At 43.8% G+C, this 22111-nt stretch overlaps 1 protein-coding gene and 1 long non-coding RNA gene across 3 annotated transcripts in view; one reads left to right on the top strand and one right to left on the bottom strand.

The window, feature by feature from the left end:
* TAF3 (TATA-box binding protein associated factor 3) overlaps nucleotides 1-22111 on the top strand; it is a 150360-nt gene that overhangs the window by 25963 nt on the left and 102286 nt on the right. The gene's annotated exons all lie outside the window — the stretch shown is intronic.
* Nucleotides 4626-19727, bottom strand: LOC115304827. Of its 2 annotated transcripts, XR_003914629.1 has the most exons (4): nucleotides 19415-19727; nucleotides 18535-18643; nucleotides 5281-5506; nucleotides 4626-4796 (listed from the first exon to the last, which is right to left on the bottom strand). It is a non-coding gene; the product is annotated as an uncharacterized LOC115304827 (long non-coding RNA). The 2 variants fall into 2 exon arrangements; XR_003914630.1 differs by lacking the exon at nucleotides 18535-18643 and having other exon boundaries at nucleotides 19552-19727.

The following is a 22111-nucleotide window of genomic DNA, read 5'->3' as shown; positions in this document are numbered from 1 at the left end:
TGTAAAATCCTCTCACTGTTGGTCAACCTCAAACCCCTTGTGAAGTTGCTGAATGCCGTGTTGGCTTGCATTATTGTACTGTGTTTTTTTATCATACGGATACAGTCGATGTCAATAACCAAAAGAGCATCATAATCAGGAGTGATGAATCTGAGCACTTATTACTTTTTTCATATAATTAATTGTAAGCCTGTAAGATGTAACTCTAAATCGCATACTTACTCCAGCTCACTGGTCAGGTCTCTCTTTTTGCAGTTGGTGTGTAACTGGAAAAGTTGTGACTCAAATTTCTAAAAATAGAATTTAAAATAAAGACAAGACACTCCCTACTTAAAAGATGCTTGCCCCAGATCCTTTATAAAGTAATGAATCCTTCTGTAACACAAGGAGTGATCTCAGTCTGAATAGTTTTTGAGGAACACGTATCTATACACAAATATATCATAAAACAGAACTCACTCGAACCTCCCTCTCACTAGTGGGAAGATAATGATGCTTTGTATTTAGAATATTATGATCTTATATTCCATCAAGAAAGAGTACCTTAAAGACGATGAATTTTCTGGTCAATGGTCTAAAATTTCTTTTGCATTTCCTCCTTAATGGAATCAAGTCTCCTCTCTTTGAGTAACGATCAGTGCATGCAAGCGTTTCGTTTCTGCGGTGCTGTTATTTGGGTGGTCACGCTGATGCCTACCCCACATAAAGGCACAAGCGAGGAGGACGGGACGAGACAAAGACTCGGGGGCGGGGGGGCGGGGGGGGGCGCAGGATCTTCAGCGAGCCGCGCAAGCCTGTTTCTGCAGCCGCGTCTTTCCTATCGCCGGCCCATCGTTTTATCCCATTAGCAGGTGAGAACCGTTTCTCGCCACCACTCCCTCAGACTCTGTGTCTCGGAGAAAGTTCTTTGGAATCGGAGGAGAAGTTGGCCGGGTGCCTGAGGAACAGCAATAGCTACTCCCAGAGAGTCAGGGCTGGTGCCGGAGAGTCTTGGGGACATTAAAGTGGACACTGGATAGCGTATTATTTGGTGGACTGTCACAGGACTCTACTCAGACCTGCTCTAAGGTTTTAAAAGGCATTTTGATTTTATGTTGCTTGCATTCTTCATCCTATTTGCGAGTTATTTCATGAAAGGGTAATTGTATTTTGATTTGAGGGAAATAATGACTTTTTTCTTTCACACGGGTATAAATATCATCCAAGAACAGCTCTTAGCTTTCTCTTAGCTTTTTTACATGATTATTTACCCCAGTATCTTAAGTGATGTTTTGTTAAGCTTAAGAAAAAAAAAAAGAAAATCAGAGAAGTTATGAAACTGTTAGCTTTCGAATTCGGGAGGGGGGAGTCTGCTTTCTCACCCTGCCGCACCCCAGGCTTCTCTTCAGCATTTCTGCACATTTTTTTTTCCTACCAACCTTAGGGGTTCTCCGAAACCTTATCTATTTGTCAGCTGAATTATTTGGGGGAGGCAGAGTAGGGCAGAGTGGAACTCGAGGGTAGTGATGGGGTTAACGGCTTACAAATAGGTTTCAGTGGCTTCAGGAGCCCATTAACTTGTGAGTTCTGTTTTATTATAAATGGGGACGTGAAGTCCCATGACTCTGTGTCTCATGTCCCATAGTGAAAACATCCTCTCAACACAGTGCCTCATCCAGTTGTTAAAAAGGGTCTTTCCCGATGGATTTTTACGTTAGAATAAAGTCTACTTTTTATTCTAAAATCTTCCTTTTTATTCGAAGGCCACCGGTTTACAAGTCATCAAAGAAATGAGTGATGTTACAAGCGATTTCCAATAATTTTGTACAACTTGGACTCGGACTCTCGTTTTGTCGCCAGATTTCGTGTTTAGTGTTTCTAACGGGCTCTTGGTGCGTTAGGCCCTCCCGTATGACGTCACAGTTAGCCTCCGCGTTGGCTGCAGTTTTATCAGCCCTGAGGGAGTTGATTTGTTCCCGGAGACTAGAAAACTACATACCGAGCTCCTCACGGGCTCCGGTTGGTGCCGATTAGTCGGGAAGACTCTGACTTTCCCGCCCTAATGTGGCTGCAGACCGGAGCACTGAGCCGGGGGTCAGGACCCCGACACCGCCTCCAGGCCCCCGCTGTGTCCCGGTGAACCACGTCTTAGCTCATGACTGAGTGCTGTCTTCTCGCGTGTTTGGACGTTTCGGGCTACATGTGTCGCCAGCTAGGACGTCGGGTGGGGTTGTTGGGAGGCAGTACACGTGGCACGCTGAGAGCGGCCGGCACAGGCCCGCAGCTCCCGACTGCTTCCCGGTGAGCCTGCCATCGCCGGGCCCTGCTGTCGCAGCCCTCCTCCTGTGTGTGTGTGTGTGTGTGTGTGTGTGTGTGTGTGTGTGTGTGTGTGTGTTCGCCCCCGAGCACCTCCGCGGCACGAGCTGCCCGTGGAGCAGAAACCCGGGCAAGTGCCGGCGCCGCTCCGGCGGGCTCCGCAGCCGGCTCTGTCCCCAGCGCAGCGAGGTGGCCGACGAGCAAGGACGACGCGGCCCCTTCCTCCGGCTCCGCAGACCGTGAGGCCAGGCCGTTGTCACCCGTGTCGCTGAGAACCCCCTCGCCCCTTCCCTCCCATGTGCCGTAACACTGCCAGGGCCACCCGACCCCGGGCGATCAAGCCCCTCCGGCCCACTCGTTCCAAGAAAACTGGCGCCACCAAATGCCAGTCTAAGCACCAAATTTAGATCCTCTCTTATGGGCGGTCCTCATAAAACTTGGACTTAGTGGGCCTTCGGATAGTACTTGATTTTAAAGGCTCCCAGCCCTCAACGGTCAGACCCCCAGCGGGACCTGTCCCTGCAGCACGTGGCGCGTCTGGGGGACCGGTTAGGAGCCCCGCCCTGCACCACAGTCTGCCTAGGGCAGCAGGTGCACCCTCTGCTTCATCCCCGCAGCCCCACGGCGAAAGGGGCGCTGCCGTCCTCCATTGTGGTAGAGAGCTGCGGTCTGGACACGTCAGTTCCATCACTGTGCACGGTCCTGCGTGTCTCACATGGCAGCGCCACACTGTAGAGCCAGGCTTGTAGGACGGCTTGGGTCCGTGTCTCTTGTTCCTTAATGAATCTCATGTCACCTAAGTGTGAATGACAGGTGGGATGTATAGGGATTCTAGAACTTAACGCTCTTGCTCTCTTGTTTCAGGCGCTTGTTGGGGCGCCTGGGTGGCTCTGTCAGTTAAACATCTGACTTCACTCAGGTCATGATCTCACAGTTGTGAGTTCGAGCCCCGAGTCGGCTCTGTGCTGTCAGCACAGAGCCTGCTTTGGATCCTCTGTCCCTCTCCCTCTATGCCTTCCTCACTCTCTCCCTCTCTCTCTCTCTTTCTCACTGTCTCTCAAAAATAAGTAATCATTAAGAAATGTATTAAAAAATTAGGGACTAGGTGATGGGGATGACAGAAGCGTGGCTGCCCAGTAGGCATGTTTATGGGAGTGGGGGCGGGGCAGAGGGAGAAAGTGTGTGCGCACCTCCCTGCTGCTGCCTCACTTTCCTCTGCTCTCTGTTCATATCGTCTAATCCCCCAGCCTTTGCGGGAATCGTAACCCCTCTTCCACACACACGCACTCAGTCTTCAGGTCCTGCTGTGTGGATGCTGGGTTCCAGGAGGGCAGCGATGATGTCTGAAGTTACCCGGCGTGGGAGTGGGCTTGGGAGTGATGGGGACCCATGGTCCAACCTCCCCGGTCCCTGAGGTCATGTCCAGGGTGCACCTGCTCACTGTCTCCTGGCCTGGTCTCCCCTCCTTCATTCCTACCCTCACATCTTTACCCTTGATCAAGAAAAGAGCTTCAGACCATCCTTCATTTAAGAATGAGGTAAGGAAACAGAGGGATTTATCTGCCAATTGTGTTATATTGCATTTTTTTTCCTGTGGTGCATTATCGCTGCACTTCACTGTAATTTACTGATTCCGTTTCTCTGTCCTCCTCTACTAGAATAGACTCTGGGAGAAGGCCCGTTTTATGAGCTCTTTCGTTCCTAGCACTTACACAGTGCGTAGACCCTAGTAGGCACTCATTAAATGTTTGTTGAACAAATGACCGTTTCCTGGAGAATTTATTTCACGATGATTATTAAGTATACTGCCCTGGCGTCCTCATTTTGTGTCTCCCATTTCATTTCACACTAATGGCTAATGATGGCTGTTATTTAAGTTGAAATTCATCCTTTGAAACTTTCTTCAAGAAATGAATTTTTAGGTTTTTTGTGTGAAAATTTGATTTTTAAAAATGGTGTGACAAAGAGGAAAGATCCATATTGCAACAATATGGTGCGTTTTAATAAATGAATTTGTTTTACTACCTTCAAAAATATATAGTAATGAGTATAACTAATTAATAACTAGTGAGAGCAAGTTCACTGTGGACATTATTAGCTAAAAACATGGTAGTTTGTAGAATCACTTAATAACCAGTAAGAGCAAGTGCACGGTGGCCCAGCCATGCTGGGGCAATCTGAGGGGACCCAGAGAACTGACGCGGGTGCCTGAGGATATTTGGAATTTCCAGCAGAAAACGCCGGACTTAACATCTTCCAGACAATTCAGATACCAGCTCAAGGTAGTTTATAGCTTTAACATTAGATCACACTAAGTCTGTTTTGAGGACATCATCTTATATTTACAAAACTGGATTTTAGTGGTCGCTGTGATTAAAAGGCAAGAACCATGTGAACCCCTGGAACAGGAGATGATGCGTGCGTCCAGCCCGGGTGCGAGGTTGGAGAAGTTGTGCGGTGCCAGCAGGTGCACACGTCCTGTTAGTAGGTAACCGCATGGTCTGAGCCAAAAAGCCAGTTATTAAGAAAAGTGTAGACATGTTAATTTAAGTAGTTCTCGGGTCGTTAGGACAGAAGTGCGAAGTTGTTTGCATCTAATTACTGGAGGGATGGAACAGACATTTCCCTTGGCCCTGGTGGGCCATGAAATAACTTACAGAGACTTGCAAAGGGCAGTGCGGAACTGAGGTAGATTGGGTACCTCAGGAACGGGCTGGGAAGAGGTCACGTGCCATCAACGGCACATTTTTTACGGGCTGGGAGTTGTATAGGAAGCAGTCAAGAGATACGTAAAAACTCAAGGAATTTAAATACTGGATTAGATTTGATCAGCAATCCCTATCAACCTTAGTTTCTACAATTCTGGGAACATTATGTATATAGTATGTATTATGTATACATATATATTATGTATATAATGTATATATATAATGTATATGTATAATTTGTGTATATGAATTTAATAAGCTTTGGTTTAAATCTTACCTTGCTTAGGGAACTGTCTTCATAAACTTTGTGGTGGAACTGTTTTGGAATCAGTTAGCAGTCCTATGGAAGCCATGTACACCGTTAGGTCAGTAGTGGACTCCTGCAGCCAGGTGCATGTTTTTGTCTTTGGAAAGGTTTTGTTCCGATTAAGCACTCAAATTTCCACATTCCAGATAGGGCATGGCCAGTGCTGATGTTTTTAAATTGGAAAGGTTCTCCATACCTATTTTGAGAGCAGTTTGAGAGAAATTAACTGGGAAATTGAAATGACCTATTAGGTTATTTTTTCTCTTCCCAATCAGCATATTCCTCCCTCCAAAAGTAACTTGTACACTGACTTTTGATTACACATTAAAATGACTTTATAAGGAGACATTTCCCCTCAGGAACTGTTTGGTTACCCAGTAGGATAGTTTATATAAAACAAGCAGGATAAATGCTTGAGTTATTTTATATAGTATATTCAGTTTTCAGGTGACTCATTGACTTTAGCATATATAATGGATTTGAATCCATTTCAGTTCTTATCCTTGTCAGAGCCCAGTTGCCCAGTCTTTTGCTAGCAGAAGCCTCTTAACATTTGTTCCTTATTCCTTTTGACTTGGTCTTCCTAGCCTCTGATAGATTCCTTGCTGTCTGATATGTCAAGTTGTGACGGGTTCTTACGGTTGATCTCAGTTGATTGATTGCCTTTTCTTTGAGTATGGATCAGATTTTCCTGTTTCTTCATATGTCTAATAGTTTTTCATTATGGTCTTGATATTGTGAATGACAGTTTATAGACACTGTGGGTTCTATTATATTCCTCTGAAGAGTGTTGATTTTTTGTTTCAGCAGGAAATTAATTTGGCTCAATCCAGACTCCAAACTGTGCCTTTCATATGTTGGGCAGCTGCTGCAATCTGTGTAGTGTTTGATTGTTTTTTCATGTACTGTTGTCTTAAATTTCTTTTCTTGCTTAATTGAGGTGTAATTGATATACAGCAAGCCCCACATGTTTAAACTATACAATCTGATAAGTTTTGACATGTGTGTATACTTGTGAAATCATTGTCACGGTTAAAATAATGAATATGTCCATCACCCTTAAAGGTTTGCACAAGTCCTTTGTAATCCTTCCCTCTTCCCGCCTACCTAAGGCCCTTTCCAGGCAACCACTGACCTGCTTTCTGTTGCTATAGATTATCTTGCGTTTTCTGGAATCTTACATAAATGAAATTATAGTATATACTGTTTTTCTGTCTGACTTGTTTCATTTAGCATAATTATTTTGTAGTTCATTCATGTTGTCACAAATACCCATATTTATTTTTATTGCTGAGTAGTATTCCATGATCTGGATGTATCACAATTTGTTTACCTATTCCCTTACTCATGGGCAATTGGCTTGTTTCCTCTCTTGGGACTATTTCAAGTAAAACTGCTATGAACATTTATATTTTCATTTTTCTTGGACAAATACCCAGGAGTTGAAGGGCTCTGAGTAGAAGGCCATTCTTTATGTGAATCAGGAGTCATGTCTTCTACCAGAATCCATGAAGCTCTGGCAACTGACTTCTTAGCTTCCAAGTAGGAGAGCATTTCTGAGCTTTTAGGTAAGTTCTTGTCAATAGATCATTTGCATTTCCGTATAAAGTTTAGAATCAACCTGTCGGTTTCTATAAGGAAGACTATATGGAGACTGCACTGAATTTATAGACCAGTTTGGAGAGAATGACATTGTAATACTGTTGAGCCTTCCAATCAGTGAACATGGAATATCTACATTTATTTAGGTCCTTTTTAAAATCTTTTTTTATGTTTATTATTGAGATCGAGAGAGACAGAGCATGAGTGGGGGAGGGGCCGAGATCAAGGGAGACACAGAATCTGAACCAGGCTCCAGGCTCTGAGCTGTCAGCACAGAGCCCGATATGGGGCTTGAATCCACGAACCGTGAGATCATGACCTGAACCAAAGTTGGCCGCTTAAACCACTGAGCCCCCCAGGTGCCCCTGTTTAGGTCTTTAATTGTTCTCAGCAATAGTTTCCTGTGTACAGCTCATATATATTTTGTAACCTTCCCCATAAGTATTTCACATCTTTGATGCTGTTTTACATGGCTTTCAAAACATAGGCTTTATTTTTTGGAACAGTTTTATGTTCACGTCAAAATTCATCAGAAAATATGGTGTTCAGAGTTCCCGTATACCCCCGCCACCACATGCACAGCCCCCCACAATCAATAACCCAAGCCAGAGGGATACATTTGTTACAGTTAGTGAACCTGTACGACACATCATTATTACCCCAAATCCGTAGTTAACGTTGGGGTTGATTCATGGAGTTGTGTACCCTGCGGGATTTGATAGGCGGCTGACAGTACACGGCACGTGTAATGCTGTCACAGCGCCCTGCAGGGTGGACCCGCCAGCCTAAAACCCTCTGTGCCCCCCGTTCATCCCCTCGCTCTCCTAACCAGCCCCTTTCTCCTGACTCTTGGCGTCTTCATAGTTGTGCCTTCTCCAGAATGTTACAGAGCTGGGATCCCATGGGATTTGGTCTTTCAGGTTGGCTTCTTACACGAAGTAATATCCATTTAGGATTCTTCCGTGTCTTTTCATCGTTCAACAGTTCATTCCTTTTTAGGACCGAGTAATAGTCGTTGCCTGGATGGACCACAGTTCACTTGTCCATTCACCTACTGAAGGACCTCTTTGTTGCCTCCAAATTTGGACAATTGTAACTAAAGCTGCCATGAATGTCCGTGTGCAGATTTTTGTGTGGACGTAAATTTCCAACTCACTTGGCTAAGTGTTTAGTTTTGTGTTTTGTGTTTTGTGTCATTGTCGTTATCATTATCTGCTTGGGGCCTGCCCTGCACACATACAGGTCTGCGGTCAGCAGTTTGGGCAGGATTTGTAAGCAGTGGGGCCCCCCCTCTGCGGCTCTCTCCTTTGTAGGATTCTTGCCTCACTGCCCAGTTATCAGAACTCCATCCAGGCCCTGCCTCTGGTGCCTCCCGCTGGTGACACCACAGGCTCCTGAGGGCCAGCCCTCTCACCAGCCACACCCTGGGGCCTGCCCTCAGCAGAGAGCTGGGGGGCCAGGAGGCCACTCAGTGCCTCTCCCTGTTTCCAGGCCATGACACCCCTTCACAGTCGCTCTCCAGTGCCTTCTGATAATTGCCTTTAATATTTTGCCCAGAGTTCCTAACTGTTATCCGGGGAAGGCTTGGTCTGACCTGTGCACCTTCTGCCGTTCCTGGAAACTGAGCTCCAAACACTCATTCTTCTTTTGGGAAGTGGCATTTTGGAGCCTCAGTCTGGTTGCTGGCCTGCTCGTTGCCGTCAGCTGAAGCTGTCATTTCTGGGTCTCTTCCCTCCCTTGGGAATCACTTGTTCTTTTTGTTTAGATGCCCAAAGGATTTTTTTCTTTTCCTTCTCTAAAGAGCCTATCGATTCTAACAGAGTATCTTGGCACTTGTTGTTCTGGGTTAATAGCCTCAGGTACATGGTGTCCCCTTTCACTGTGAATTTAGTCTTCTGGAGAAAATTTTCTTAAGGTATCCCCTTAGTGCCGTTCTGTTCCTTGACTTTGATTTCCTTTTTCAGGACTTCTGTTAGCCGTACGTCAGGGCTTTTAGTTTGCCTTTCATCAAGATTCTTTCCTCCTTAATTCTTCCTAATCCTTTCATTTTGATGTTCACGATTTCCTTTTCACCTGTTCTCTTTCCCTTCAGGCATTATTGTGTTATTTGACTTTTGGGTTTTTTTCTAGTTTAGTCTTTGTTTCTGAAATACTTTTTTAAAAAAATTCTAATTATTTTGTTTTTATCATCTCATTTCTGGGTTTTTCTAATGCTGGTGTTACTTTTCATAACTTATCTAATTTTTAAAATGTTCCTTCGCTTGTTTTGAAATAGTTTGTTTCAGTGGTGAACACGTTTCTGTTTTTTCGGTATGTCTTTTCAGTGTTGGACTTTTGCTTCCATTTTTGAAGGGTTGTTAATCTGCTTCTTCTTGTTTCATACAGTCACTTTGTTTGGGTTTTGACCTTGATACAACTTTTCTGATGCTTATTTTTGTGTAGGCTAGTTTTCTTGAACTCTTGGAAGAAGACTGGGCTCAGCTGGCGTTTCTGGCTTGCCAGAGCTCCCCCTTTGGGTGTCCGCGTGTAGTGTTAGGGACTCTGGCAGTTTGGCTTCTGAGGTTAGCTGGCAGGGTGCCCCTTGCCCGCTCTCTGTGCTCTCTGGGCCCATGCTCTGCTTGAGCGGGAGTCCCATGCCTGGAGGTTCTGCTTATCGTGGGGCCCTGTTCTGAGAGGGTGCCCGGCAGGTCTACTCTGAGGGTCCACAGAGGCCGGGCGTCACCCTTCAGACTGTCCCTAGCGCGAGGACCCTCTGGTCTGGAATGGCCACAATCCCTATGGCGTCAGCCCCGGGTCTCAGAGTGGCCCCCGCACTTTGCAGTGAAAGCCTGTGGATTACCGGGGGTCCTTCTGTTCTCTGATGAGGCCACAGGGTCTGCTGCGCTCCCCCACTTTTCCATAACGTGCTGCAGGTAGATGTCTCTTGGTTGTGTGTCCACATCTGCTTGTGTTTTCAACTTGTTGAGGACACCTTGCCCCTCAGTTTGTGGTAAAGACTCTGGGTTTCCAACGTTGCGGTCTCATTGTTCTGCTGTTTTCACATGAAGCCTTAGAAAGACCCACAGCTCATGCCACCACTACTGTATTTTCCCAGAATTTTCAAGATACTTTTTAAAGGCGTGAATCATCCCCATGTTTCTTGTGCCTCTTTCTATTCGATTTCCTCCTCTCCTTCCCCTTCTTCCCCAGCCACCACTGATCTGTTCTGTCCCTGTGATTTTGCCTTTTCTAGAACATCATAAAAGGAATAATTCGGTGTGTAACCCTTTGAGTCTGTCTTCTTCTCCTTAGCCTAACTGTGGTGTTTGAGATTCACGCATGTAGTATGAACCAGTGGTCACGAATTTTCACTGCTGAGTTGTATTCCCATAACACGAATATGCCACAGCCTGTTTATCCATTCACATGCTGATGGTCATTTTTTATTTTTATTTTTAATTTTTTTGGGTTTTTATTTATTTTTGAGAGACAGAGAGAGACAGCGTGGGCAGGGGTGGGTCAGAGAGAGAGGGAGACACAGAATCCGAAGCAGGCTCCAGGCTCTGAGCTGTCAGCACAGAGCCCGACGCGGGGCTCGAACCCACGAACTGTGAAATCATGACCTGAGCTGAAGCCGGACGCTTAACCGACTGAGCCACCCAGGCGCCCATGCTGGACATTTTTCAAAGAGTTTCTGGCAGTTGTGATAGAATTTTATGTAACTCGTGTGGGTCTTTGTGTAGGCACGTGTTTCATCTCTCCTGGGTCAATGTCCAGGAGGAGTGTCCAGTCATGTGGCTTGTTTGGATTTTTTCTTATTGAGCTGTCAAAATTCCAAGTCCTTTATCATATATGTGCTCTGCAAATACTTCCTCTAAGCCCGTGTTTTGTCTTTTCATTTTATTCACAGTGTCTTTCAGGGAACAGACATTTTACATGTTGATGAAGTTATTCTCTTTTTTATTGTTATTATTTGTACTTTTTGTGTCCCAAGAAATCCTTGCCTACTGCAACACCCCGCAGACTTCTTCATAGGTCTCCTCCTAGAAGTTCCGTCGCTGTAGGACACTTAGGGCCGCGACCCGCTCTGAGCTCATCCTCGTGTGTGCTCTAAGTGTAGGCTGAGCTTCTCGTGGGTGTTTTTGTTGCACGTGGATGTCCAACTGTGCCCACTCCGTTCGCTGAAAAGCAAGCGATCTTTGTTGACTTGCCTTGACTCCTTTGTTGGAAATCTGTTGACCAAATGTGTGTAGGAAGACGGTGTTTGAGAAGACATCCGTCCGTTGCCGGGGTGGATTTGGGGAGGTGCTGGGGGGCTCCGAGACAGTGCGGGTGGGGAGCGGTCAGTGGGGGTGCGGTCGGGTGCGGGGAAGGGGGAAAAGGCAGGGACCAGGCAGCACGCAGAGTGGCGGCGGAGTTGCGCGGACCTGGCAGTCTGGATGTAGGTGTGGGGAAGGTGGCCGTCGGGGTGCGGTTGATTCAGGCAAGCGGGAGAGAGGAGAGAGGTTGGTGTGTGTCTTGACTGGGCGGTACTGTTACTTCACTCGAGAATCCAATCGACACAACAGATGTAGATTGAGACATTTTCCCGTGTCTTTCCTCCTCCCGCGCCCGGCAGGTGCCTCCTCTCCTGATTCTGCTGGAGGCTGTTCCTGCAGATGAAAGCAGCCCGGACGGTACTTACTCCCCCCGCATTTGCTACACAAATTGGAGCTTCACCATTTGGCACCTTGCTTTCTTACCCACTCCCAAAGCCTATCGCTGCCCACTATTCATGGTCAAGAACTTTCAAGTCACCTTAGGGATGGATGTGTCAGATTCTTCACAGCAGTTTTCTTGGAATGTGAAGTAATTTAAAAAATGATTTTCCGTATTTTCTCAGTCCCTTCAGCACACACATGTTACATAGTGATCAGTGAATTTGAAACGTTAAGCTGAGTTCTGTTACCAGATGTACACCCCGTCCCGGCGCTGTCTTCTCGACGCCGCAGAGGCAGCAGTGAACAGACAGGCCGCGTCCTGCTCGGGCACCTGCATCCTCGTGCGGGCTGATGGGCACCGGAGACGGGAGAGGAAGCAGCCTGTGAGTGTGGACGGGGTTAGAACGGAGGGCTGTGGTGGTGACGACCGTGGGACTCCGGGGAGAGCTCCTGCAGGACGGACGTCTAGGAGCGTCTAGGCGGACGTGTCCGTGAGCACAGGGCGGGTCGTGATGAGGGAAGAAGAGCGCGGTGTGGGCGGGCCGGTGAGCTGAGCTGTGAGCCGAGCGTGAACATGACGTTTGCCAGAAACGGAAGTCAGGCCAGTCCGCCTGGAACCGCCTGAGAAGGGCGCGAGGCACGAGGGGTCTCACCTGGTGCTCAGGGAGGAGAGGGAGGATTTTCTTCCAACTGCAGTAGGAAACATCGAAGACTTGAAGTTATTAGAAAGAAAGCGGAGCTCCAGGAGAGGCTGAAGGTGACAGATGAGTCGAAGGAGAATCGAGAAAGCCCAGTGAGAAGCGAGTTTTGAGAAAACCTCGCAGTGTCCCGAGCCTCAGGTGAACGCTCAGACTGAGGACCGGAGGAGGTTTATTCATCTGTTTTCATGGTGCACTCTAAAGTCTAATCTACCTGAAGTGGCGTCTCCAAATGTAAAGATAAATTAGATTTTAGATCAATAGACAGTACAACTCTGAGTTCCAATCTCGGAAGGACCTTTCCAGAAGATGCTGTGCTCTTATGGTTAAAGGCATGAAGTCTGGAGTCAGACTTCCAAACGGAAGAAAGTGGCTTTTAAAGGTGTGGTTTCAAGCATACACTTAAAAGATGTTTTATGTTTTAAAGCGTTAGTCCTTGGTCACGGCCTTCTCCTAGAATTGTCCTGCTGACCCGGAGGCCCCCGGAAGTGCAGTGTTTCAGTTGAAGCGCAAAAACAAGTATTTCCGTGCTCATTTAAAAAACACTCTGGCTCCGCATTAGCCCGGATGGCGGTTTGTGTTTCACTGTCCCTGGACGCCCGGCCCGGACTCGGGGGCAGGCCCCTACTCACTCGGTGTGGCTTTGGAACATGGAGGCGGGGAGGGAGGCAGGCCTGCACAGCTTGTCACAGGAGGGGACATGGGTGTATCCGTAGCCACAGCGACAAGTTAGATTTTTATTCTGCTGACAAGCGAAACGTTCCAAAAGAAGAAGGCTAGAACATCGCCTGTCATGCAGCAGCGGTGACAGGAGCCGCCGTGGCACAACTATGGGGACCATTTAGGGCTGGGGGGGTGCGCAGGACATCGTGGCTGAAACCTCGAGCTGCAGAGGCACGCCACGGTCTTGGGTTCAAATTCTGAAGCGACTCTTTAGTGGCCGTGTTTTATTAGATGAGTCTCACTTTCCGTGGATACAGAGCCTACGTAATAAAGGGTCAACCGTCACAGGGTCACGGGAAAGCTGAACTGATGATCTGGGCAGTCTCAGCGCTCTGCCCTCAGGAACCTAGAAGGTTCTGTCCTATAAGTAACACAACAATTGTTATACTTTTGTCCTTTGTTTTACTCATAACCTCTAGGGCAAGTATTAATACCCCCATTTTTCAGATGAAACACCCACTTAGAGAACTTTAAGAAAATTTCCAAAGGCCACATGGCTAGCCAGTGCAGAGGCAGGACTTAAACCCAAGAAGATCTGACTCCAGACTTCATGCCTTTAACCATAATAGCACAACATCTTCTGGAAAGGTCCTTCCGAGATTGGAACTCAGAGTTGTTCACATGCAGCCGTCCCCTATTCTGTCTGTGCCTCCGAAGGTTTCACACTCTGCTCTCAGGTCTGACTCCTATCTTAAAAACAAACACTCTTATCACATAAGACAGATACTAATTTTAGAAAAAAAAAATTGAAAATTTATATACGATCAAAGAAAGACATCCCTCAGTAACCTCACCACGCCGTGGGGTGTGTCCTCCGTGATCTCTCTCCTGGGTCTGTGTCTGCGTGAGTCGTTCTTGTTGGTTCCTTTTTTCTGAGCTGACATCGCACCGCACATGTATGTTCAGATGTGGTTTCCCTCCCTCTCGTTCCGTGATGAACGTCTCTCCCTGTGTCTGCCGCAAGCAGCTAAGATTGCTTTCTGTAGGCGTGCCGTGACTCATTCCCCTGCTTCTGCTTGTAACTCTTGGAAAGGTTGTTTCAAGTCTGCGCGATTTTAATGGTCCATTCATGGACATCCTTGGTCACATATCTGTTTTTTTCTAATGCTTTCCTTGAAAGAAATCCTTAGTTGTAGAATTGCTGGATGAATTAAAGGGTGGTTGCCACCTTTTTAAGGTACTTTGAGGGATTCCTTTTCCAGATTGCCCCCCAGAAGGGTCCTTACTAGCGCATTCTCTCACTGGTACGAGATCACCTCTTTCCCAATCCTTGCATCCAAGGGGGGTCTTATTTTTTATTTTGGCAGACTGGCGAAGAACGGCTATAGTTCCCATGCTTTCCATGGCCACTAGTTCATGAACTGTTTGCTGTTTTCCCGTGGTGACCTGCCTCTTTTTTATCATTGGCCCATTCTGTCAGGCCTGACTCCTGAGTTTTGATTAGCCCAGGAAAGAAACAATTTTTAGGCATTTAAATTCTTCGTGGACTGCATCTGATTCTACCTGATGAATGTTTAAATTTAAGGGTTTCAGGTGAGCATCTTCTTTTTCTTTTAAGATCGTGAAGAGAAATGACAGATGATCTGTAATATTATACAAATAGTAAGATAGCTATCAGGAAAAAATAAACAGCTTGCCCTAAGGATTTTTCTTCTTTCCTACTACGTGTTAGATTAGTTATTAGGAAATCATAAGACTAATGGAATCAGGAAATAAAACTCTGATCCCAGGAGGATCGATCATTGGAATCCTTCCTTCTTGTACTCCGTAGCTCCTAGCGGTCATTGTTAGGCTTTGGAACCGCTTCTATATCAGAGTCGGTTCTGACTTTTTTAGGACCTTGTGTCCTGTAAAGAAACCGTCTTCAGATCCATTTTTACTTCTAATGTGATCCTCTGTGCTTTGGTTTCTCCTCTTCCAGTGGTCAGTTTGAGTGCAGTGTCTTTCCTAACTGAAGATATTATACGATGGAGAATTAGCGGCTAAGTGAGGACCGCGGGTCTCTGGTGAGGAAGCAGCGGGACTGTAACCGGTCCCGCCGGCGCGGCCCTTCCCTGAGCGCTCTGGCCCTGCCCGAGCCGCAGGCTGCACCAGCTCCGCCGCCTTCCCTTGCCCTGAATCTGTCCCCTGGACCTCCCAGCAGCCCACCCGGACTCTACACTCCAGCCTGGCGGTTGCTGCTCGTGGCTGCTCTGTTCTTGACCCTTCTGTGGAAGAAGGGGTCTCGCTCCTTGATCCCTCCCTCCTCCCTTCTCCCTCCCCCCATATTTAAGTTACTGAAAGACCATATTGTGGACCTCCCCTCTCAGAGGCTTATGGCGTGTAAAACTAGTTAGTTCCCGGGCGCCTGGGTGACTCAGTAGGTTGAGCTTCCGACTGCTGATTTGGGCCCAGGTCATCATCCCAGGGTAGGGGGATTAAGCCCCACATCCAGTCCCTTGCTGGGTGTGGAGCCTGCTTGAGATTCTCTCTCTCTCTCTCTCTCTCTCTCTCTCTCTCTCACGCTCCTGCTGCCTCTCTCCCCCACTCGCTTGCTTGCTTTCTCTTGTCTCTCTCTCTCAAAATAAAATTTAAAAAACACAAAACAAATTGGTTTCCTATATAGTTATGAAATTTTTGTACAACTTTTAAAATAAATTTCTAAAACTTAAGATTATAGGTATCTACAATACAAATAATATATGTATAAGGACAGGCAATCTATGTATAATTTTCTACAGTTCTAGGGGTAAGGAATAGTTTCATTTTGCTAAAAAATAAAAAAATTATAATATGTTGAGGTCATTTGAATGTAGTTGTTTTTAAACTTCATTTGTTCACTTTTTGAAAGTTTCCTGTCTTACAATGTAACATTTTAAAGTATATGTAACTTTAAGTCTTACATTGTGATTTCTTGTAAGTCAGACTTTCATATGTAGTACTTTTTACTTGAAACAAAGGAACTATAGGGGAGCCTGGGGGGCTCAGTCAGTTAAGCGTCCAACTTCAAGGTCGTGATCTCACGGTTTGTGGGTTTGAGCCCCACGTTGGGCTCTATGCCTGGAGCTGCTTCCGATTCTGTGTCTCCCTCTCTCTGCCCCTCCCTGCTCATGCTCTGTCTGTCTCTCTGTCAAAAACATTAAAAAAAAAAAAGAAACAAAGGAATTATAAGAGTAATGATGGTTATTTTGTTATTGTGTGAAGCATAGATTGTTAATTATTGCTGAGACCAAGGGTATTCTTACAGAAATATTTACTGGTTTAAAGAAATACTTGCAGGCTAAGAGAAATAAATGTTTTTCTGAATCTAAGGTGGTTTGAAATATCTATTGTTATTTTGACAATGTGGCATTATATGCATGATGGGCTGAAAAGTAGATAAAAATCAATTTAAGGAATGAAATTCATTTAATGAATGGAATTCTAGTTTATATTACTAAATATTCAAATTGTGGATTAAGGAATATTACTGATGAATTAACCAAACACTTCTAATATTTATTCATCGTTTAAAAAGACCTAGTTTGTCTTTAGCCAGACGCTGTATAGTTGGAAACGATAGTTCTTAAATTTAATTCTTTCAAAACTACAAATTTCATGAAGAAGCTTTTCAAATATAAAGTTAAATATTGACTTACGTTTAAAGTGACACACGTTGGATTTCATTATTTATATTAAAGGAAGGCAGCAAGATTTTCATAATTAAAGTTTGTTCTTCCTGGTTTCTAAGTAAAATGTCGTTTTTTCCCTGCAGAGTTCTGCACTCACCAGTAGAGGGCACTGTTGTAACGCGGTGGAAGTGTTTTGTTGCTTCTCTAACTCCCCCATCTGCCTTTGCAGTTTAGAAAGTGTTTTTTAAAGCAATGTTCTCTGTGTAATTAAAATCAGTTTCCTGTATAATTAGCAGTGGAGCCTTATTCTTTGTGGCAGAGTTTGTGGATGGTGTTATTTTTTTCAGTCTGTTCTCTTCTATAGCCAATGCCAAAAACTGTCGCCTATGAAAATACAGAAAGTTGTATTGTGGTTTATAAGCACTAAGCAATATTGTAGATGGAAATATATAAAATTACAGTATGTTTCATTTAGGTGCTCTGAGCAAATTATTTGATAGGGAACGTTTAAAATTCCTGGTTCTATCTTGAGAAATAGCAGAGTTAATGTGCCATAGTAATATCTTGTGTTCAGGGGCCTGAATAATAACAGGACAACGAATTCTTGCAAGGCTTTTAAAAATGAATCAGCATTAGTGTACTGCTTTAAAAAACCACGGATCCACTTAGTAAATCCTCTGTATAATTTCTTTTTCATGCTTCCTTAAAATCATACAATATTGATATAGATATTTAACTACTAAAATAGTGAATATTAAGGCACGATTAAAGTTATATCTCTCTTTCTGAAGGGAACAGAAATGTCATATAAAATGACAGTAACTGTGCATTTATTTCCTGGCTACCTTGGGAAATGTTTGGGGGCAGAGAGGTTAGAGGAAAAATCCAAGCCTGAATTTTAAGTGGTCAGAGGTGTGATTCATAAAGTTGAGATTTATCCATAAATCCCAGGGTTCACCATTAGTAGCTGAAAGCCAAACAGAAACCCTGTTTCAAATCAAATAACAGATTATTAGCTCTATAATTTTCAGAAACTTTAAAAAATTTAAGTAATAATTGAGTATGCCTGAGACTAATTTGCTTCCCTACTTTAGTATTTGTACTAAAGAATCTTAGTACAAATTAGGAATCTTAACCGTTTATTTTTTAATCCTTAGTTGGTAGCCACATGAAATGAGGGAATTAACTAGCATTTTCTGCAAGAAGTTTTTTTTTTAACTTTATGGAATGCTCTAGTTAAGGGTCTTAATCGACTGTTGAAATTATGTTTATCTCAAAGTAGGCCTTTATTTTCAGAGGTGATGAAGGGCTTGCTTTCACTGACATTGTGTATCACAGACCTTGAAAAGCAGAATAGATAGTTTCACGTTGACTTACTTAGTCCTACATTAAAAACGTAAGGGTAAAATTTGAGAGAGCAGTAAGATTGTTGAAGGAAGCTACCGTGTAATTAAAAACACAAAAAACAAACAAAAAAAACATTTAGAAATATCTTTTATGCATGAGTCGCTGTAGGTATAGTTTTAGAATATTTTAGTGGAGTCGGACTAAAGCGTGAGCTGAAAATTTCAGCGCACCTTAGGACAGCCCTCTCTCACTTTTTCCCCTCCGTTCCTCTGGGCGTTCTAGATGTCCCCAAAGGAAGACATTCTGGTGTTTTTGCTTCCTCATAGTGGTGGTCTCACGCTCCTGTGCTTTCCGTGTCTCAGGAGAGAGATGGGGCCAGGTGCTTTGAGGTAGCAGCCCAGTATCAGAAGAATACGCTAGAAATGGTCCCAGGTTCTCGTCAGGAAACTAAAATCCTGCGCCAATGGGAGAAAAACTTAATGCTGTTTATCCACAAATATAAAACTCTTGTTTTCCCATTTCCTGTTGCCCAAGTGGGAATAAACAAGTTTTCGTTTTGTTGAAGCATTCGTACTGAGTACTTACAGGTCCCTCTGTCATCTCGGTAGTGATGACGGCCCGGTTCTCCCCAGAGGGCCCTCCCAGGTTTAGCCTAGGCCATTTGTATTCAGCAAGGTCAGGACAAGTTTTATCTCTGCAGATAAGTCAAGTGCATTAGAATCAATAGGTAATAGTAAAATGCACTGAAAATATTACTGCCAAGCTCTTAATGAATTTTTAAAGCTGGGCGCTTGTCATAAAATATGCCTCTTATATGGTGTTTATTTATTCGTATGGAGCCCAGGAGTGCAGTTAATTTCACGGACATTTTAAAGAAAAGAAACTTAGGAACAGATTAAAGTAACATTTTTAGAAAGCTAAATTGTTCTAGATTTAAACTTGTGCTGATGAAGTTTCAGAGGCTAATTCTTTTAAGGAAAAGAAAGACAAAAGAATAAGTATTTTAAGGCACTCGTAAATTACAAGTATAACTTGAATTTGCTAGTAATCATTTTTAGGAAGGTTTATATATCTTACCTATGGGCCTTCCTGAATAAATCAGATTTCTGCTTCCTTGGTTGGGGGTACAGTAGTGGCAAAAAGACCTCTTCCACTTATCAAGAGATAATGGTATTTCGTCATTTTAGAATTTTGGTTCTAAACTAAATATATAAGTAAGCTCTGTGTAAGGACAAGAAGGATTTTCCTTTTTTATTTTTTTTTTTACTCAGAGGCCTACTTCAGTGGCTTATACATTCATGAATGTATTCAAAAACACAGGCGCTAAAAGGCTATGTTTTGTCTTAATTTTTTTTTCAGTTAGTTTTCTGTGGGAAGCATGACCACAGGATTAGAAATATTGATTGAATTCATTTTCTCTGTAGGTGCAGATGACATGGAAAAGTTGTCTGTGCAGATTACTTACCTACAGGTACACGTAACTGTTCAGAACACTTAGATGGGAGGAATTATGTATTGCGTTTTGCTTCTTGTCCTCCTCCGTCAGGAGTGCAGTTAGAAAGCCAGCCTCTCTAGCGCTGAGGGGTTTACGTTCGGAATTACCTGTGCCTCCTTCTGCTTCCGCTTGTGAAGGTCCCAAATCGCCCTGGTTTTCCTTGGACGCTGGCTGAAATGTACAGGGTTGTAGGTTTTCCTTGTTTTAAATGAGGCTTGCTTCTCGTGGCCGTGAATTGAAATAAGGAGACTGCAGCCAGCCTTCACGCTGCCGTTAGGCGCTGTTTACATGGCAGTGCCCGCAGCACTGCGCCGCGCCACCCGGGACCGCCCTGGTTTTCTGCCTCGCCTCCGTCCGTCAGACATTGTTTATTTACTTCACCCTTTAAATCAAAGGCAATATAAACATCGGCACTGTTTCTGGAAACTGTAACCATTTTCTTTGAAAGTTCTTGTAAAGGACAGTATCGCAGCCTTACGTTCACTGGTCTCTGTTTCACCTACTCCGCTATTTCTCGGCGCCCAGGGGCTGGAAATCCTGGTTGACCGTCTCTTCACAAGGTATCTTTGTGTGGTGGTCGTCCTGCGTCCTGCGATTTTAAGAAAGTTGGAGCTTTAAGGATAGAACAGTGGTCCTTCTAAATCTGCCCGGTCTAGTGAATTTCCCCCCAATGTCTGGCGTCTAAGTACTCAAAACAAAAGAGGAAAAAGAGAAATCCTTATCTACTAACGGAAAAGTACATTCCAAAAAGTGGCGAGTTTTTTACTCTCCTTCGTGGAGAACATTTTCATTTCATCCTCTTAAGAGAGCAACTAGTTACAAACTTGGTGTCAAAAGCAAACAAATTTAAAAGTATCATTTTCTCCACACAGGACTGATCTTACTGACTGCCAAAAATCAGACTCCCAAGTGATTACAATCTCCTGTTACTGTTAAACTGTAAAATTTATTTTGCACACAAAGAAAGTTTGTTTTCCCTTCTTGCTTATGGTTTGCCTCTTCTGTATAATAAAGGGAGACACCTAATGACCAAAAGAAAAATGTTACATGCATATAAATTAGTTTATGCAGTTATTTTTCTGTTTTTCCTTTGTTCTTGAAGAGTCATAAAATAGAAGCATCTAGTAAGAAAAGAAGAGACTTTGCTTAGGGTTAATTTTCTTTAAAAATGTACAGTGGATGTTTTTTGTTTTCGTTTTCGGTTTTAATTTAAACAAATGGTCACCTGAAAACAAAACGTTAGCCTGATGTGTGGGACCTCCGTTTTTGACTGTGGACTTTGTGACCTCCAAATGTAATAATGAACTGTTGTGAGGAGGCATTTTAAATTGGAATGAAATGGGCCGTGTGCGGGTATTTTAGTTTGAACTGTTTTCTGAAACTTTTCCTGTCAGTTTTGTAACAATGAAATCTGAAAGGACAACTTGTTTATCATCTCAGGAGCTGTCGAAGTCACTAGAAATTATTTTATGGCCCCCACAGGAGAGAGGAGGGAATAGGCAGTCCGGCATATCCGTATGGTCAGAGCTGAGTGCCGGTTGTTAGGTCTCTGCGTATTTGCTTTTACTGAGTTTATTTGAAAATACCAACGTATTGCCCTAAACGTCTTAAAACTTATTTGGTTATTTTCTTAATTTTTGGGTCAAAATCTGTTGTTTTCCTGAAACCATCGAGGCTTTTCACTTCCCCTAAGACAGTGCTTACACTTTGGGAAATGCAGGATTCTTCCTCTGGGCCTTTTTCTTGTGCTGGAAATGGGACGGGGCCAAACCCATCACTTTAACTTTGATTTGCTTCCTTTATCTTTAGCGAATCTAAATAAAACTGTCATCCTGATTTCCAGATCTGTCTTTGAACTTCCTTTACCCAAATTGCTCACTTTCCTATCTGCTCACTACCTTTTTTTCCCCTTTAAATGGAGATTCTATTTCTGATGTTTATTTTTTCCTGTTACTCTAACAAAATTTGTTTGCTTTTGACACCAAGTTTGTAACTAGTTGCTCTCTTAAGAGGATGAAATGAAAATGTTCTCCACGAAGGAGAGTAAAAAACTCGCCACTTTTTGGAATGTACTTTTCCGTTAGTAGATAAGGATTTCTCTTTTTCCTCTTTTTGGGTTTTTAAAAATAGTTTTACTTTATAACTTATTACTTGTCCCTCCTTATAACCACAAATTTAGTTGAGAATCTTACGGAATAAGTGAGAAAATTGTCAGTCTCCAAGAGTCTTTAGGAGTAGTAATTAATAGTCATATTTGTAAATTTTTAAAAAGATACTTGAGTTTGTAACTTTGGGGACCATCAGTGGGGATTGAGGTAGTGGTAGAAGGATCCTGGGTACCTAGGAGTGGTTTTTCTCTTTGGTATTTGAATGTATTTCACATAATTAAATTCTCATTATTACAAAAGCATTGAGTAAAATAGGTAGGCAACTTCTTAGCCCAGAACTGTCAACAGAAGTTAAAAAAAAAAAGTTGGAAGTTCTTGCTCATTTCTTTATGACACAAAGAAACAAAGTATTATTAAAAAACGAATTTCTAAATATTTAGAGTATGAACGAGAATATGGCATGATGCATTACTAGAATTTTCAAGTGCTCATTCACAGGACAGAAAATAGAAACGCTCTTCTTTTACCATTATTATCTTACAGTAAGGAGATCTAGGGC

This window comes from Suricata suricatta, chromosome 10, assembly GCF_006229205.1.
Source record: "Suricata suricatta isolate VVHF042 chromosome 10, meerkat_22Aug2017_6uvM2_HiC, whole genome shotgun sequence".
Taxonomy (NCBI): domain Eukaryota; kingdom Metazoa; phylum Chordata; class Mammalia; order Carnivora; family Herpestidae; genus Suricata; species Suricata suricatta.
The sequence above is the reverse complement of the archived record's forward strand: the minus strand, read 5'-3'. Positions and strand labels throughout refer to the sequence as shown.